General features: G+C 44.5%; 1 protein-coding gene across 1 annotated transcript in view; it reads left to right on the plus strand.

The window, feature by feature from the left end:
* The window catches only part of IRX2 (iroquois homeobox 2), a 59,299-nt gene that overhangs the window by 10,712 nt on the left and 31,361 nt on the right, over window positions 1-17,226 (plus strand). The window contains exon 5 of the transcript XR_015733222.1: window positions 14,536-14,769. The gene's annotated coding sequence lies outside the window, so the exon portion shown is untranslated. The remainder of the gene's footprint in view (window positions 1-14,535; window positions 14,770-17,226) is intronic.

Consider the following 17,226-nt stretch of genomic DNA (forward strand, 5'->3'; position numbering starts at 1 on the left):
TAAGCGCCTTCCGAGAAGACCGGGATCCATTTCCCACCTAATACGGCTAAGATTACCGGACAGACCTTCTGAACTAAATCCGCACAATCTGGTGCGTGTAACCGCTGAGCTTTAATGAAGGTTTAATTTAGGAATCCTCCGCTAGATCGGCCAAAGTTTCACTTCGGTCTCTTTCAACTCGCAGGAGAACTTTGAGGGATTCCCCCCCCCCCCAATTAGACAGACCTGTATTTTTTTTAAAAAGTCTGGAGACGAGGAAGACGGAGACCAGCGATAACATTAAAAGTGTTAACGTGCAGCCAAAGGACAACGTGGCAATTCTCATATTTGGCTGTTTTTGGTTTCATTTTTTCCTCTCTCCCCCCTCCCCCCCAATGAGGAAGCCATTTAGATTACAGGATAACAGAGTTGGAAGGGACCTTGACGATCTTCTAGTCCAACCCTCTGCTCAGGCAGGAAACCCTATACCGTTTCGCACAAATGGTGGTCCAAACTCTTCTTAAATGATGTTAAGGAACGATGCTATTGTTGTAATATCTCATTGCTTTGCAGCCCAGACAATGGCCCAAATCTTTCACCATCCGACTGTCCTTCCAAGAGCCTTCTCCAAGTTTCCTTTGCCTTCAGCTTCTGTTGGTTAGCACAACCCCCCTGCCTGCTTCTAATTTTAACGAAATGCTAGTTTCAGAGTCCGGTAGCTGCCTTCTCTCCCTTCTTCTACCACTCTGAGACTGGTTGGGCTGGTTGTCCCAAAAGGAAGGGGATGAGCTTGTCCCCTCCAATTTTCGCTGCTCTCTTTCTGCCCTGACTTCAAAGGTCAACAACGCGTGTTGTCACAATAAGAGAAAACTTGTTTCTAGGGGAAAAAAACGGTCTGAAGAACGGAACTTGTCCCGCTCTCATTTCCCTGCAGCGGGGTGGGGAAGAGAGAGGGGCAGTTAAAAGACTCCTCCGCAGGGCTTTTTCTCTCCCCCCCCCACTCTCCCCAGTCAAGCGTAAGATTGTGATCGCTTTGCTGTTTTGGTGCTTTTGCTTAAAAAAACAAAAACGAAACCCCGGAACGCTGCGAGGTGGAGGGTTTTTACCTCTTCAGGAGAGTCCCGGGAACAGGAGGCTTCACAGATTGCTTGCAATTGAGCCGAGCCCCCCCCCCCCAGCCGAAGATTGCTTGCCATTAAGATGGCTTTGGAAGCCGCCGGCGCGCTTTTCCTCCCACTTGCAATAACCCTGCAAGGCAGCGTCCTTTTATAGAATATAGGCGATCCACTTCGCCGGCGCTGCTCCTGGGTCTCTTGACTCAGTTGATCTGGCCCGGTGGGGTTCCAGGTAAACGCGCCATTCCATTCCCCGCCGACTGCAGCATCTATTTAGGACAAGGCAGAGCACGCCGAGGCTTACATCCTCAGCCTTCCGCAAAATCGGATCCTGCCATGAGCGCAGTGGATCGTGGCGGTTATTTCGGAGGATGCCTTTAGTTAGTGCAGGGCTCTGATCTCGCCTCTCAAAGCGCGCGGATCGCAACATGATGTCTCTCTCTGTGTGTGTTTGTGTGTGTTAGAAGGCGTCGAATCTCATTCCGCAGCCCATAAAATCAGACAGAGAAACTTTTGGGAGATGCCGCCCTGATCCCGAAGCGGGACAAACGCAGAATGAATTTATCCTAAACGTTACTCGCTGCTGTAATAGACGTCGGAAGAAAGTGAGGTCGAAATTAAGTTAGCTGTTCTAATTGCTTATTATACCTAAAGGAAAGGTTAAGGCTGATGAGCTTGTTTTTAACCCGGGAGTAAGCCGGTTGAGTTTACTGCCACAGCTCCAAGTACTGTGGTATCTGAAAAGACCCCCAAGAGGACATACAGACTCTGACCAATGCGCTTAAAACTGTGTTCATACATACAGATGACGAAGATGACACCCGAAGATCTCTGCAATAGACCTTGGTAATTTTGAAGACTAGACACGTGTCGGGTCCGCCCTTCTCTCCCCCCACAACCAAACCTGGAGTTGCATGTGCGGGAAATAATGCAGCTTTTTCGAAAAGGGAAAAGCGGTGACAACTCCGCAGAAGGGCGTTTTGTGATGCCGACCCCGCGGCTCTTTTTCGCGAAAGCGTGGCTGTCCCTGGCTGCCTATTTTGTGCAAATGTCGGCCTGCTTTTCCGCTCCGTTCACACGATTTCCTCCGCTCAAAAGGGACAGGATTCTCTCCTCCTGGGACTGTCGGGAGGCCGTGGGCTCCAGAAGACGTTCCCCCCCAAAAAAACGACGTCTTTAGCTACCTGCTTATTCCAATTGAGCCCATAATCATTCCCTGCGCTTCCTTGACAGCAAAGAGCCGCTCAGGGTGGACCCCACCTGCACGCGCCACTTCCAGATGACGGGCGTTAAGTGATCTCCGCGCTGAATTATCAGACAGACAGACAGACAGACAGACAGACAGACAGACAGACAAGAGGATCCTCTAAGATCGTTTCCTGGGGGGGGGGGTTTCGCTTCCTCCCCCTTAAGAGAGGAAAGATAACAATAATCTCGTCAGAACTGAACCTGAGCTCGGAGCTTTGATTTTGTAATTAAATAAGTAGTTTGTATTGTAATAAGCAGTGTCTGAAATCTAATAAAATGGGCCCGTTCTTCCCTCAGGGGGCAGCCAGCTGAACATTCAACTTCTTGTATTCCGAAACCAAGGTTCTTTTACCGGCTGCCTTTCCAAATAAAATGTTTAGGGTCCGGAATGGCAGATCCCTCCCCTACCCTGAAAGAAAATAACCATATGTGCATTCAAAGGAGCGTAAACTGACATTTCATTGTGTAGAACAGCCGATCAATTATTAATCGTTAGCGTCAACAATGGGGTTATAATTACTTTCGGTTACTTAAAGGCATATTTATTTATTTTTCTTCCTCGTCTCTCTGATCTGGCAATTAGCTAATCCTCTAGTGTAATGGACTCCGAGTTGATTTCATTCGGATGTCAGCAGTGTCCTCGGCGCTCTTCCCTGCCTCCTCTGGGCAGGCAATTCTGGCTGACTGGTCTGGGGGAAGCGCCCCTCGCCCCTCTCCGCTCCAAGATTTCATCGCGGTCTGTCTCCCTTCTCACAGAATCAGTTTGCTCAAGAGGGGAGGGACGGCAGCTAAGCGGATCGCTGCTGCGAAGGGAAGAGCTCCAAGGAAGTTGCGGAGGCCGCAGTAGAATAGAGAGAGGCGAGGGCGACTCTTTCGCCCATTCCTCGGAGGAAAGGTGGGAACGCGAATGCATTCCCTCGGGGAATCAAGAGCCTCCTCTTTGGCTGCAGCCTACAGTTTCAGGCACGGCTCCTATTCCTCACCCGACAAGGAAGGAAGGGAGGGAGGGAGGGAGGGAGGGAGGGAGGGAGGGAGGGAGGGAGGAAGGAAGGAAGGAAGGAAGGAAGGAAGGAAGGAAGGAAGGAAGGAAGGAAGGAAGGAAGGACTAGTGTCGACACTCAGCCCTATACTATAGGCAGATTTCCTCGGAGTCACTGTAGCCTTCCAAGCAATGGCTGGGACATTTAAAGCGTTCTGAACTCACAGCTAAACTGTCTTGGGTCCCCCTCTAGGGAAAAATGGGAAGAGATAAAAAGAAAGCATTTTTTCACCAATGGATGTGGCTTCCTTAAAAATGTCCTTGTTGGGAAGTAGTCCAGTAATTTTTCAAGCTGAACAAATCTCTCTTCTCTTCTCTTCTCTTCTCTTCTCTTCTCTTCTCTTCTCTTCTCTTCTCTTCTCTTCTCTTCTCTTCTCTTCTCTTCTCTTCTCTTCTCTTCTCTTCTCTTCTCCTCTCCTCTCCTCTCCTCTCCTCTCCTCTCCTCTCCTCTCCTCCTCTCTTCTTCCCCTCTCTTCTCTTCTCCTTCCCTCTCTTCTCTTACCCTACCCTACCCTATCCTATCCTGACTTTTGAAGAATTGAGAAAATTTCCCCAAGCCTAGAATGAAAGTAGAAACTGCTCTTGGACTGGAATCAAGCAGGGCATTGATCCTCAGGGGGCTCTTTCCAAGTAGGGTTTTGGAAATTCACTAAGAAATACAATTTTAAAGTTCAGGTAGATGAAGCAGGACCAAATAATTTCAGAGAATCAATTGGGCTTTCAGACACAATTATAATCATGATTGCATTGCAAGGGCAGAAACGTTTCTATGATGATCATTTGTGGTGATTCTCTCACAATTATAGCAATATCGCCCAATCAGAATCCTGGTATCCATATTTATGAGCTAAAAAAAATCTTTGGGGACAGTCTTCACCCATAAAGAAAAGAGAGAGTGTTCCTTTGACTGTATTCTTTAGACCATCAGCTCAGTGAGTAACTACTACCGGTAGTGAGCCCGCTGCAGAAAAACCCTGAGACTGGGAAATAGAGACGAGGGAAGGGGAACCCCTCTCGGAAAGTGACATTCGTAATTCTTACCTGGATCCTAAACTCTTTATTGAACGTGTCTCCAATTTGGATTAACTAGACCGACTATCCTGAATTGATTGGCTTTTTCACATAGTGACGACACATTGTTCTGAAATCATGATTTGTTTTTTCAGCAAACCAAAATGGTCTGATACCCACTTAACCTTACGTCCTAAGGTAGGTCCATGAAACGGGCAAACCTTGTAAAGGTTTAGCATTCTGGATAAATTCTGTCAGCAAGTATTTTGATCTTGAGTTTGTTCCTCGCATTTCACTGCAACAGGACTAAGCCGGGAATGACCTCAGCTGACCTTCCTACTGCCAGGCGCATCCATACCTTACCACTCAATAGCCTTTATTAACTCAGCTCTTATTAGATTCAAGCCTTTATATATTGATCTATAAGGCGGATAATATCCCTAATTAATTTTGCCTGAATACATCGAATCAAAAGGCAGTAACATACGTCGGGATGGAAAAACTGCAGTGGGCAAGATCAGAAATCCAGCGTAGCTGGAGAAATTCCTCAAAGGCGCGCACGTTCGGGATCGCAAGGGCAGCAAAACCGCAGACGCTTTGGTTCGCGACTCTCCCCCCACGTTAATTCAGCCTGACAGCTCTATCCGAATTCCCACCCACCCCTCTTTTCCTTCCCGTCCTCTCCGTCCACCAAAGAATACCGCTTTTCAGAGGGGTATGTTTTAATTTGTCACATCAAGGCAGTAAAAGGCAGCAACGTTTGCTTAGCCGGTTAACGTCGTAATAACAAGTTTAAAGGGGGCAATTAAAGGGCCGCGAACGTCCGTCTGATGTCTCTCCCCTCCCCTCCCCTCCTCCCTTTCCCCCCTTCCCCCCGCACTCCGGGATTCCCACCTCAGCCACCCTCTTGACTGAGCGAACGGGGACAGGGCGGGCAGGGGGAAAGCTCGTCTCCGGCTTTCCATCGGTTTTGTACTCCGCCTTTCCTCCGTTCCAGACGCCTAACGTCGACAGGCAGGTATCTGAAGGACAGAGAAACGCCAAGGAACAGAGGGAAATCCGGGAGTTTGAAAAGTCCTTTTCCCATTCAACCCTACAACCGCCCCCCCCCCCCCCCCACACTCCTCCCTCTCTTCTTTCTCGGTTGCAGTTGTGGATGGGATTTACCGTCAAAATCTAATCTACCTGGGGTTTTTTTTTTTTTTTTTTTAAATCTGGGTGGTGGCAGACGGCCGGTGGGTAAAACAAAGGGCTGTTTTGTTCTGGAGCCTTTCCCGAGAAATGGGATCCCAGGGCAAGAAGCCGAGTCCTTTGTAGTGGCTTCGGCTTTCTGTGCCTCTCAGGGTGAAGGGTGGCCGCGCTTGCCTCTCTCTCCTCCTCCCCCCCCCCACCCCGGCTTCTTCGCGCCGCGGACATCAAACGGCGCAAGGAAAAAGAAAAGAAAAGGAAAGAAAAGCCGCGATCCACAGAAGCAGGTTCGCCCTTCGGCCGGGAGAGGGGAGAAGGCCGGGAGAGAGCTTGGAGGTTTTTGCAGCTAGGGCTGATAACCATTTAGGCCACGCCTGGTGGAGCCTGCTGGGTTCTATTGGTCGCTGGAAAGGGGAGGAGTTAATGGGCCAGACGCCGGGAAAGAAGTCCTGTTAACTTTCGGTAAATGGAGGGAGGACTGAAGTTGTGTATAAGAACTGAAAAAGAAGGTGGACAATACAGGTAATCCTCGATTTACAACAGTTCGTTTAGGGCAGAGGTCTTCAAACTTGGCAGCTTTAAGACTTGTGGACTTCAACTCCCAGAATTCTCCAGCCAGCTATGCTGGCTGGAGAATTCTGGGAGTTGAAGTCCACAAGTCTTAAAGCTGCCAAGTTTGAAGACCTCTGATTTAGGGACTGTCCAAAGCTACAACAGCAGTGAGAAAAGTGACTTATGGCCATTTTTCACACTTACAGCCCTTGCAGCATTTCCATGGTCACGTGATCGATTTTCAGATGCTTGGCAATCAGCTCATATTTATGACGGCTGCAGCATCCTGGGGTCACGTGATCACCTTTTGAGATCTTCCGACAAGCAAAATCAATGGCGAAGCCAGATTCACTTAACAACCATAGGAAGAAAGGTCGTAAAATGGGGGCAAAGCTCACTTGATAAATGTCTCACTTAGCAACAGAAAGTTTGGGCTCAATTGTGGTTGTAAGTCGAGGAGTACTTGTTCAGGACTGTCTACCGAAAGATTTAAAAAAAACCCTCAAAATGTTGGCCACACTGGGGGTTTTGATTCTATGGCTGTAGCCACCATCTTGACTTTTAGGATTCCTCTGCAGATATCCTTATCCTTATCCTTTTCAGACAACCTGGCATGAAAGATCCCTGTACCAAAATGCCAAGTCTAGGACTTCATTATAAGACTTCCAATCCTGCCACACCAAGGCTTCAGAGGCCTCTTTGCTGGATAGACAGGCTGTGGGAGTAGGAGTTCAACAGGGACTAGAGACACCAGTGGGAAGGATGATTGGTGTTATGGCGCAGTGGTTAGAGTGCAGTACTTGAGGCTACTTCTGCTGACTGCTGATTGCCAGCAGTTTGGCTGTTCAAGTCCCACCAGCTCAAGGTTGACTCAGCCTTCCATCCTTCCAAGGTTGGTAAAATGAGGACCCAGATTGTTGGGGGCAATATGCTGACTCTATAAACTGTTTACAGAGGGCTGTAAAGCACTGTGAAGCGGCATATAAGTCTAAGTGCTATTGCTATTGCTATTGCTATTTTCTCCATATATTAAAAGCAGACATTAGAACAATTTAATCTCTAGTGATTTCAGGACTGAAGAGATCTACAGCATTGAGAATCTAAGATGCCCTGCAATGCAAATCAACAGTACATTTATTCAGGAATCTTGCTGCGTGTAGCAAGATGCAGTTCTGTTACAGGTAAGAGTGCCCAGGGGTTTATATTCGGTGGCGCAGTGGTTAGAGTGCCGTACTGCAGGCTACTTCTGCTGACAGCCGGCTGCCTGCAATTTGGCAGATTGAATCTCATCAGGCTCAAGGTGGACTCTGCCTTCCAGCCTTCTGAGATGGATAAAATGAGGACCCAGAATTGTTGGGGCCAATATAATGACTCTGTAAACAGCTTAGAGAGGCTGTAAAACATTGTGAAGGGGTATATAAGTCTAAATGCTATTGCTATAGTCACACCTTTAGCCATGTAAAGTGTGCCCTTGTTACTGTTATATCAGCACCACAATAGTTGGTTGATAGCATAAGGTACTATAAGCCACCAGTGAGAAAACAGCTTGAATGGTGAAGACACTTTATACAATCACAGCAATTATTACACGATGCCATGGAAGTGTAAGCTTTCTTGAATCAAACTCAATTCCCATTGAAAATATGGGCACATCCACACATGAGCATCCACGAGAAGAGCAGGAGAGGAAATGATAAAATTTGCATGATGGCATCATCATGCCATGATTTCTTGTGTGCATTTTGACAGTTTAGTGGCATTGCAATTTGCTGCAAGTGCTGTTGTGTTTTTCTTGGTAACAATATGGAAGTAGTTTGCTATCTCCTTCCCCTGGGATCCTTTTCAATTCTGGGATTTTGTGGTGGCCTCCCAACCAAATCAGGGGTGAAATGCACTTACCTTCACTACCGGATCACAAATGTGAGCGTGCTTGCGCCTTTTCCACACATACGCAGAGCCTTCTGTGCATGCACAGAGGTTCAAAAATGGGACATGATGACGTCCGGGCGGGTTGGCAGAGCGTCCCGCTGCTGGCTCTACCGGATCGTGTGAGCTGGATTTCACCATTGATCCAAATACTAACAAATTTAGCTATCAGGTGTGTAGTATTCAATTAATCGGAGAAAGAATACAAATATGACTTACACATTCTTGAAAGCAGTCACATCATTCTCCTGGGATCCCCCGGCTTGGGAAAAGATACAGCTGCTTTAAAGAGTTCCAAACAAAATCTATGTTCATACTTCCATGTGGAATTTTCTGAAATCACACTGAACCACTTTATAGGTCTAATAACTACATCCTACAGTGTTTCACTTCTTGCAGTTCAGCCAAGGTTGGCCTCAGCACTGTCATCCAGATAGGCAATTCATGTTATAAATCGCTGTGTGGATTAGAACCAAACAACATATATTTTGCTGTGCATAAGGATATTGGATCCAAGTCTGTGCCTGCTCCCTAGCAAGTGCCTGGGTATTCTGTGTTGGTAATATAATCCAGGGAAAAAGCTCCCTTCTAATCCAGAAAGAACATCTCTCTCCCCAAAAGAAAGTTAAGTTCTCCTCACAGATTGTGGTGTCTGTGGCTGATGGGCAACCAGATTGGATGCCCTGCTGGTGGATTTTTTTTGTGTTTAGGTGAGCGAGACCAAAGTGTTCTTTGATTAAACAGCATGTTTTGGGTTTCTCAGGAAAGAGATGGGTGATGCTGACATGAGGTGGAGGCAGCAAGCCACTCCAGCTTTGCTGATTTTATTCTCCTTCTGCCCTTCCCCCTACCTTCCCTTCCTTTCCCTTCTCTTCCTGGCATGCACATTACATTTCAGTCATGCTTTTTGCAGCTGAATACAATATCCCCCAAAGAAGAGCAGAAGCAAGATACCCTGACAGCAACCATTAGTTAAGAAAAATCCTTGCACAAGAGTATCAGCTCTAATTAAGATTCTGCTTAGCAGCCCTGGCTGGAATGTTAATATTAGCTAGGAAGAAATGCACAGGCAGGGAATGGTGGGAGAGAACCATTTACCCCCACCCCACTCCCACCCCCTTCAAAGAGGAATGCTGGGCTTGGATGATAACATCTCTTGCTTCTGTCCAAGGTCTAACCAAGCCTGTTAGAAAGCCATTATCTCCAACAGCTCCTGTACTTCATTTTCTCACCCTCCCTCCTTCTCTGCCTCCTGCGTTTGAGCTAGGCTGTTCCCTTGGCATTGCAGCGATGCCTGGAGCCCAGCAAAAGCCAATACTCTCTGAGGGGCTTGGAGGCCGAATCAAGCTCCTCTTTCTGCCTTAGAAGGCTTGGCCTGTCCCAGCTTCTGAGACAAATATAACCCCCAATTGCTTGCTCGCCTGATTAGGATCTCTTTGCTGGCGTCTCTGCACAACCTCCCCTGGGGCTGTGCTGACCCTTTTGAAGTTCTTTCCTCTTCTGCTGACACAGACGTTTACAAGTTGAAGTCAGGGCGGGTTACAAGGCTCAACAAGGCAAACTTAGTCTGCTCTCAACACTTAACACCTGGGGGGAAGAAAACAAATATGCTCCTCACTGACTTCCCGGAAGATACATTTGGGGCCTGTTTCCTCCCCAAGAGGGTGACCAAGGAATGCATCCTTCCAACGTATGGTATGCCACCTTTGGGCAAACATTGTATGCCACCTTTGTAGGCCACCTTTGGGCAAACATTGCCAGAACACAAGTAGGAACAATATTGCCTGGAAAGACTAACAACCTGTAAAAACACAAAGGGACAGGGGTGAAATGCTACCAGTTTGCACCGGTTCAGGAGAACCGGTAGCAGCTGCGGTGCATGATTCGGTGAACTGGTAGTGGTGGCAGAACGAAGCTCTACCCACACGCCCAGACATCGCTACCTATTTTTGACCCTCTGCGCATACGCAGAAGGCTTTGTGCATGCGCAGAGGGTCCAAAAGTGCACGTGATGCATGCACACGTGCAGAGTGCACACTTTCGAACTGATAGGGAAGGTAAGTAGATTTCACCCCTGCAAAGGGAATATTAAAACTATAAAGTTGTAGTTACTAAATGCTAAAGATTAAAGAGAAGTGTCTCAACTCTGTCTTAAAAACCTGAAAGGAAAACCTTGCTCTAGGCCAGGGGTGTCAAACTTGCGATGACACGTTGTTGTCACATGACGTATTACAACTTTTTCCCCCTTCGCTAAACTGGGGTTGGGCATGGCCAGCATGTGATGCATCCGGCCCTCAGGCTGTGAGTTTGACGCCCCTGTTCTAGAAGAAGGGCATTCATATGGTGCTATGACCACAAATCCTTTTCAGGTAGGCCCAACCAGTGGTGGGTTCCTCCTGGTTCCGCCCAGTTCCGCCCTACTCCCGAAGGACTCAGGGCGGTGAACAGTCACAAGATAAAAACACATAAATACAAAATTTAAAAACAGAATAAAACCAAATTAAGCAATTTGGCCGAAGACAGATTGAAAACACCCCAATAAATTAAGAACGAATTAAAATTTGCGTTTTAAAAAGGGAAAAAGGGAAAAATTAGGCCAGGCCAGCCTGATGGAATAAAAAGGTCTTGAGAGCACAGCGGAAGGTGCATAGATCCAGGATCCTCCGTATCTCTGGGGGGAGCTCATTCCAGATAGTAGGTGCCCCCACAGAGAAGGCTTTCCCCCTGGGGGCCACCAGTTGACATTGTTTGGCCGACGGCACCCAGAGGAGCCCCTCTCTATGAGAGCGTACCGGCCGGTGGGAGGCTACTGGTGGCAGCAGGCTGTCCCGTAGATAACCAGGTCCTAAGCCATGGAGCGCTCTAAAGGTGGTAACCAAGACCTTGAAGCACACACGGAAGACCACTGGGAGCCAGTGCAGCTCGCGCAGGAGAGGTGTTACATGGGAACGCCATGTCGCTCCCATAACCACCCGCGCGGCCGCACTCTGTGCCAGTTGGAGCCTCTGGGTGCTCCTCAAGGGGAGCCCCATGTAGAGAACATTGCAGTAGTTCAGGTGGGAAGTGACGAGGGCATGAGTGACCATGCGTAAGGAGTCCCGATCCAGAAAGGGACGCAACTGGCGAATCAGGCAAACCTGATGAAAAATCCTCCCAGTCACGGCCGTCAAATGCTCTTCTAAAGACACGTGCTTTCCCCATTGCTGATCCATGTCCAGGGGCCTGAGGGCACAGCCCGGCAATGCTAAAGGGGAAGGAGAAAAGGAAGGACAAGGGGAGAAATTCTACTTTTCATGCAAATATTGTCTCTGATATCTAACAATAGATTTGGGCAAGGGTATTTTTCATCTTTCTATTTTATCCAAAGTGTATAGTTGGGTTTGGTGGAGGGGCTGTTTCACCTGAGATTTCAGGCCTCTGGATGGAGGGAGGCAAGACAGTTGTTGTTCAGTTTCATGTCCATTTGCACAATACTTTCAAGAAACTCAAGGTTTTCATTCTGTTTTGTTTTTTTTTTACAGGCAACATCTTATCTATATTCTATTCTACAGTATTAAAGTTTATTGCTCAAGGGCATTTGAATACACTATCCTATATGTCTGAAATCAGTTCACTTTTGCGGAGTACAGAGCCTCTTGTATTACAAAATTCAGCAATAAAATTGTGGTCTTTGATTGCACGTGTTTTTTTTTCTTCTTTTAAAAAATGTCATCAACCATTGCATCAAGATTTGGTCTAAAATGTTTTCTAGTGAAATTCTATATATTTTTAGGTGGAAACCCCTTTCCCTGCAGAACTTGGAGACTGGGAGATGAATGGGGGAAATATGCTATAGTAGTAAAAAATTATCCAACAATGGTTTAAACCCTTTGTTATGAGCAACATTAATGAATGGAAATGATCTCACAGATGCTGTGAAATTGTAAAGAGCAGAACTGTTTGTTAAATCTTTGAAAACAACATAGCTGCCACCTCAAGGAATCAAGGACTCAGTCCTGTTCAGATGCCATCCTACAAACAGAGAAAGAGAACTGGCCCAACTTTTTCCCCACTGGAAATATTACAAATAACATATTGTCCTCTTGGGTCATGTGACCATATTAGTGTTTGCAGAACTGATGACCAGGAGGATATGCCTATTCAAAACAGATCCAGCTCCTCTTGTCTATGGAGTACCGTTAATGGTCAAAGACCACTAAAGCTTTATTACTTCAGAACTCTCTGAATATTTATTTGTTAAATTTGTTTGCTGCCCATCTTACCATGGGACTACTCTGGGCAGTTTATAACAATAAAATGTAAAGATAACAATAGCAAAGAAATAAAACAATAAAAATAAACAAAGGAAATATAATAATATGAAATTAAGGAAGATGGGTGTAGTTGGAGCAGAAAGAGGTCAGCTAATTAGTAGAACAGGCACTGCCAGGGATGTACTCCCCTACTGGGTCCTCAGGCCAATTGGCAGAGCCAGGTTTTCAGGCCCTTGCAAAAGGATAAGAGGGTGGAGGCAAACCTCAGAGGGCAGGATGTTCCATGAGGCCAGCGCTATTGCACAAAATTCTTCTGGATTCTGTCAGTCAGAGTTCCTTGACTGGCAGGATCATCATCATCAGACCTCTGCTGGCACAAATAGGGTGGGCCTGTTTTAACAGTTTGAGACAGTTCATCAAGTAATCTGGATCTATGCCATGAAGGGCTTTAAAGGTCATAACAAGCACCTTGAACGGCACCCTTAAGCAAACCAGCAGCCAGTGCAACTTCTGAAGCAGTAGTGTAACATTGGTCATTCTACTAGTACCAAAGACTTGTGCTGCTCATTTTGTACCAGTTGAAGCTTTCAAATGCATTTCCAGCGTAGCTCCATGTAAAGTGCATTGCAATGATCCAAACGAGATGGCGAGAGCTTGAGTGACAAAGCGCAGGGAGTCCTGATCCAGGAAGGGCTGCAGCTGATTTGTTAACCAAAGTTGTGCAAAGCTTTCCTAGTCATGACTGCCACTCAATCTTCTAGCAGGTTTTGTGAGTCCAGGAGACCTCCTAAGTTGCAAACTGGATCTGAACAGGGTAGTGCAACCCTGTCCAGAACTACAGATGTCAAAGATCTGGATCTTGAAGCTCCATGTACTCAAAGCTACTTGATCTTGTCAGGGTTCATCACAGCCCATTGTCCCCCATCCCATTCCATGTAGCCTCCAGGCACCAAGAAAGAAACAACATCACTCAGTTCACCAGATGAGGAGAGGTAAAGTTGAGTATCATCAGCATATTGACGATATCTCAACCGATAGTGATGGATGATTTCACCCAGGGCTTATTCCAATTCTTTTCCATCATTATGTTGTGATTTTCCAACAATATAGTCTTTCCCAGTAATCAGTGTGCTTGACTTCCATGTCTTTGCCATCATCAACTCTTCCATAGATCCTATGTCCATGAGGCTCTGGTAATTATGTTCCATTATTATGTTGGGATTTTCCAACAATTATGTTGGGATTTTCCAACAATACAGTCTTTTCCAGTAATTGTTGTGCTTGACTTCCATGTCTTGACCATCATCAACTCTTCCATAGACACTGAACAGCTAAGTACATCCATGAGGCTCTGGTGATTTAAACATGCTAAAAATATCAAATGACCTAATGAGGGTATTGTGGGAAGCTTATTAGTAATATGGACTAGCTTCTAGAAACCTTCTCCAGAGATAAATGGAGAAGGTTTCTAGAAGTTAGATTGCTAATTGTGTACAGTAAAAATATTTACAACTTCAGTTACATAGTTCATCCTATCTCCAAGAGAAAAATAGCTTGGAGACTAATCTTCAGCAGAAAAAAGTTCTATGAAGGATTAAGAAACTTCTATCTAAGTTATAATAGCTTTTTGCAGCATTTTTGCATTATAGGATGGGAAAGTGTCAAAGAAAAACGCACACACCCTAACAGGGCATCCAAACCATTTGGCTTTAATTCTCACTTGTGTTTTTTTCTGTTTGTAAAGCATATTACATACTTTTTTAATCTTATAAAGATAAAATAATTTGGTTTTCAGCTACAAATAAAATTTCATTTTTCTCCCTAAACATTTATCTTGTTTTTCTTTTGATTTATAATTATGTTCTACATTATTATCATTTGTTTTCAGACATAAGATTCCCTTAAAATTTTGATTTTTGATAATATTGAAACTGGAGGGGAGCTCTACTAGAATTGTAGCTGTCATGTGGGATTCTCAATATGAAATATATTATATTTTGATTTCTAATAGAGTTTCCCACTCTTATCACATTTGCTTTTTCAAAAATAGAAATGTTTCTAGCCATACATACTTTTGAAAGTGATAAAGTTGTAAAAGGAATGATGGATCATACAGATAAATATCATTTTCCCCTACACTTTCTGAATATAAATGAAAAATTGTTCCTTTTTTCCTTACCAAAATGGAGTTTATAATCTTATTTTAGCATACTCTTCCCTACAGGCTCACTCTGTTTCAGAATTTTGGGAGTTGTAGTCCCAACACATCTGGAAAGCAGCAGATTGGGAAAAGCTGTCTTTGACGATGTCTCTTCCATCTGAAGCATACTTGATCTTCATCTCCCCATGGCATGTAGCTGTCAAGATCAACAATGGCATTTATCCCTTTGATCTTCTAGTTGTGTTGGGAAAGCCCCGTTAGCTTGGAATGGATCAGGCACAATTTTCTACACTTCAGGTTTGTTTAAAAATTGACTGTGGTGATGCTATAAAACCAATTTTTATTATGCAAACAAAATTCCTGCTATCCTTATATTCTTCCCTTTTCTTAAATATTTATATTGACTCTGAGTGCTGTTTCATACCAACCTGAAGCATTTGACAGCCAGTTTTTTTATTGCTCTATTCCTCTAGTGCTTCCTCTTAGATATATTCTAGTTCTTGAAGCTTGGTACCTACATATACCCTGAGCTATCCCATTTATCTAAGGTTCTTCTGCTTGCCACCTCCATAACTTAAATCAGGGATTTTTATTTCTATTTAGTAATGGGTATATTTAGAATTCTGAGTATATGTTGAAGGCACTTTTGCAAAATGGCTGCCAGGGGAGTGATTGCCAATTAACAAAATGAGTATCATGGGGAATCTTACAAAGTCACAAAGCACCAGAATGCTATTTGCCACCATCCTGTGGAGGTACGTTGTCCTCTTTCCAGGCAGATGAATACATATATTTCTCTTAGGTACAGCCATCCATTATTTTTATTTTGTAAGAAAACTGATTTAAGTCCAAGAAGCAGCCTTGAAAACTGAGAGAGAGGGAGAGGGAGGGAGGGAGAGAGGGAGGGAGGGAGGGAGAGAGAGAGAGAGAGAAAGAGAGAGAGGACTGACTATTTTGTAGCATGCCAGTTTTTAATTAAAAATATTGTTCAAATATAAAAGTCACATGAAGCAGAGAGCTTAAGACCCACAGCATGCTGCTTCATCCCCTGCTCCTGTTCTTTTCTTTGCAACACATTTCTATCTACATTTTCCTTCTAAATTTCCTTATTTACTTTTTAAATGAAGCCTTCATCAAATAAATGCAGCCTTATGTTGTCTCTGTTCTGCACTGTCATCTTACCCTTCTTTTAATGGGCATTAACTTGTGATCTCCCTAAGCCTCAATTCTTATCTTGTCAATCTGTTATAAAGCCTGGTTTGCCCAAGAACTAAGATGTAATTGGGTTGGGTTGGTTGTTGCTTAGTGTATTACATGAGCCAACTGCTGGGTTTTACAAACCATAATTTATAATTTTGTTGTCAATGAGATTTGTACAATGAGATTTCATACAAGCAACAAAAATGATACAAGGTCTGACAAACCTTGCAAAAACGTAACAGGAGAGACTGGGGGAACTGAATATGTATAGCCTGGAGGACAGAAGAGGGAAAGTGGGGTGGGTGGGTGGCATGACTGAAAGCTTTAAATGTATGTAAGGGTGTGAATAATGTTCTAGAAGGCAGTATTTTCAATATTAAGCAAGAATCAAAAACCATGGGGGCATAAGCTCAGACTGACAGGAAGGAAGTTTAAAAGTAATGTTAGGAAGTATTGCTTTGCAGAAAAAGTAGTGGGAGCTTGAAACCAACTTCCAGTGGTGGTGGTAGTGGGGTCAATCATCAGTAAACGAGTGTAAACATGCTTTGAACATGTTTCAACAAAAAATGAAAACAAATAAGTAAGTAAAAAACTCCAAGGGGAGACTCAATAGATCACTAGGTGTTTTCTGCTGTCAGTTTGCTATATTACTAATATTCTGACCAAATCATAAGTGATAAAACTTCTGGTAATAGTTACCTGAATGTTATGCTTTCTTCATGAAGTGTTGGCTTCTTTCCTGCCTTCAGATAATCACCAAGTTTCAAGAGGCTATTTGGAAACTTTTGTTAACTGAGACTTGCCAACCCAAAATAATGGCCACACTAAAATAACTTTTCAAGAGTTTTTGGTTTGTCTCTGAAGGATGATACTAATCGCTGTCATTGATAAATTATGAGATAGACTGGGAGCTTCTTAGCCTGGGAGCAGAAAACCCAATAAACCTTTTTCTCTGAATCTTTTCAAGTCCTATTGCCTTCAAAGATTAAATGCAGTGGTATAGTTGAGCTGGCCCATGGCCCCTAACTCCATACAATTATGAATAATTAAGAGCCTGTAGTACAGTGGACTAAAGCACTGTTATTAACCTCTGCTGCTTGCAATTACTGCAAGTTCAAATTTCACCAGGCTCAAGGTTGACTCAGCCTTCCATCCTTTCAAAGGTAGGTAAAATGAGGACCCAGATTGTGGGGGCAATAAGCTGACTTTGTATAAATATACAGAAGTATGAAGGCTATTGCTTAACACATTGTAAGCCACCCTGAGTCTCCGGAGAAGGGCGGCATATAAATTAAAGCAAAAACAAAAAACAAACAAAAAACAAACAAACAATAAATGGTATCAAATCCAGAGTTAACTTCTTACTTGATCTGGACACCCCTGCACCCACTGAGGATAATACTAGTCACGAAAGCCTGAGATTCAGAATTAAATTCCATGTTAAGCATGCAATCATACTGGGCCCTCCTTGATGAGCTAAATTTAAAATGTGAAAATGCATGTATTCAAAGCATTTGCTTTTTATCTGGATTGAGAGATACTTTGTTTTGCTGT

The sequence above is a fragment of the Pantherophis guttatus genome, chromosome 3, assembly GCF_059756535.1.
Source record: "Pantherophis guttatus breed Tessera chromosome 3, ASM5975653v1, whole genome shotgun sequence".
In the NCBI taxonomy this organism is placed as follows: Eukaryota; Metazoa; Chordata; class Lepidosauria; order Squamata; family Colubridae; genus Pantherophis; species Pantherophis guttatus.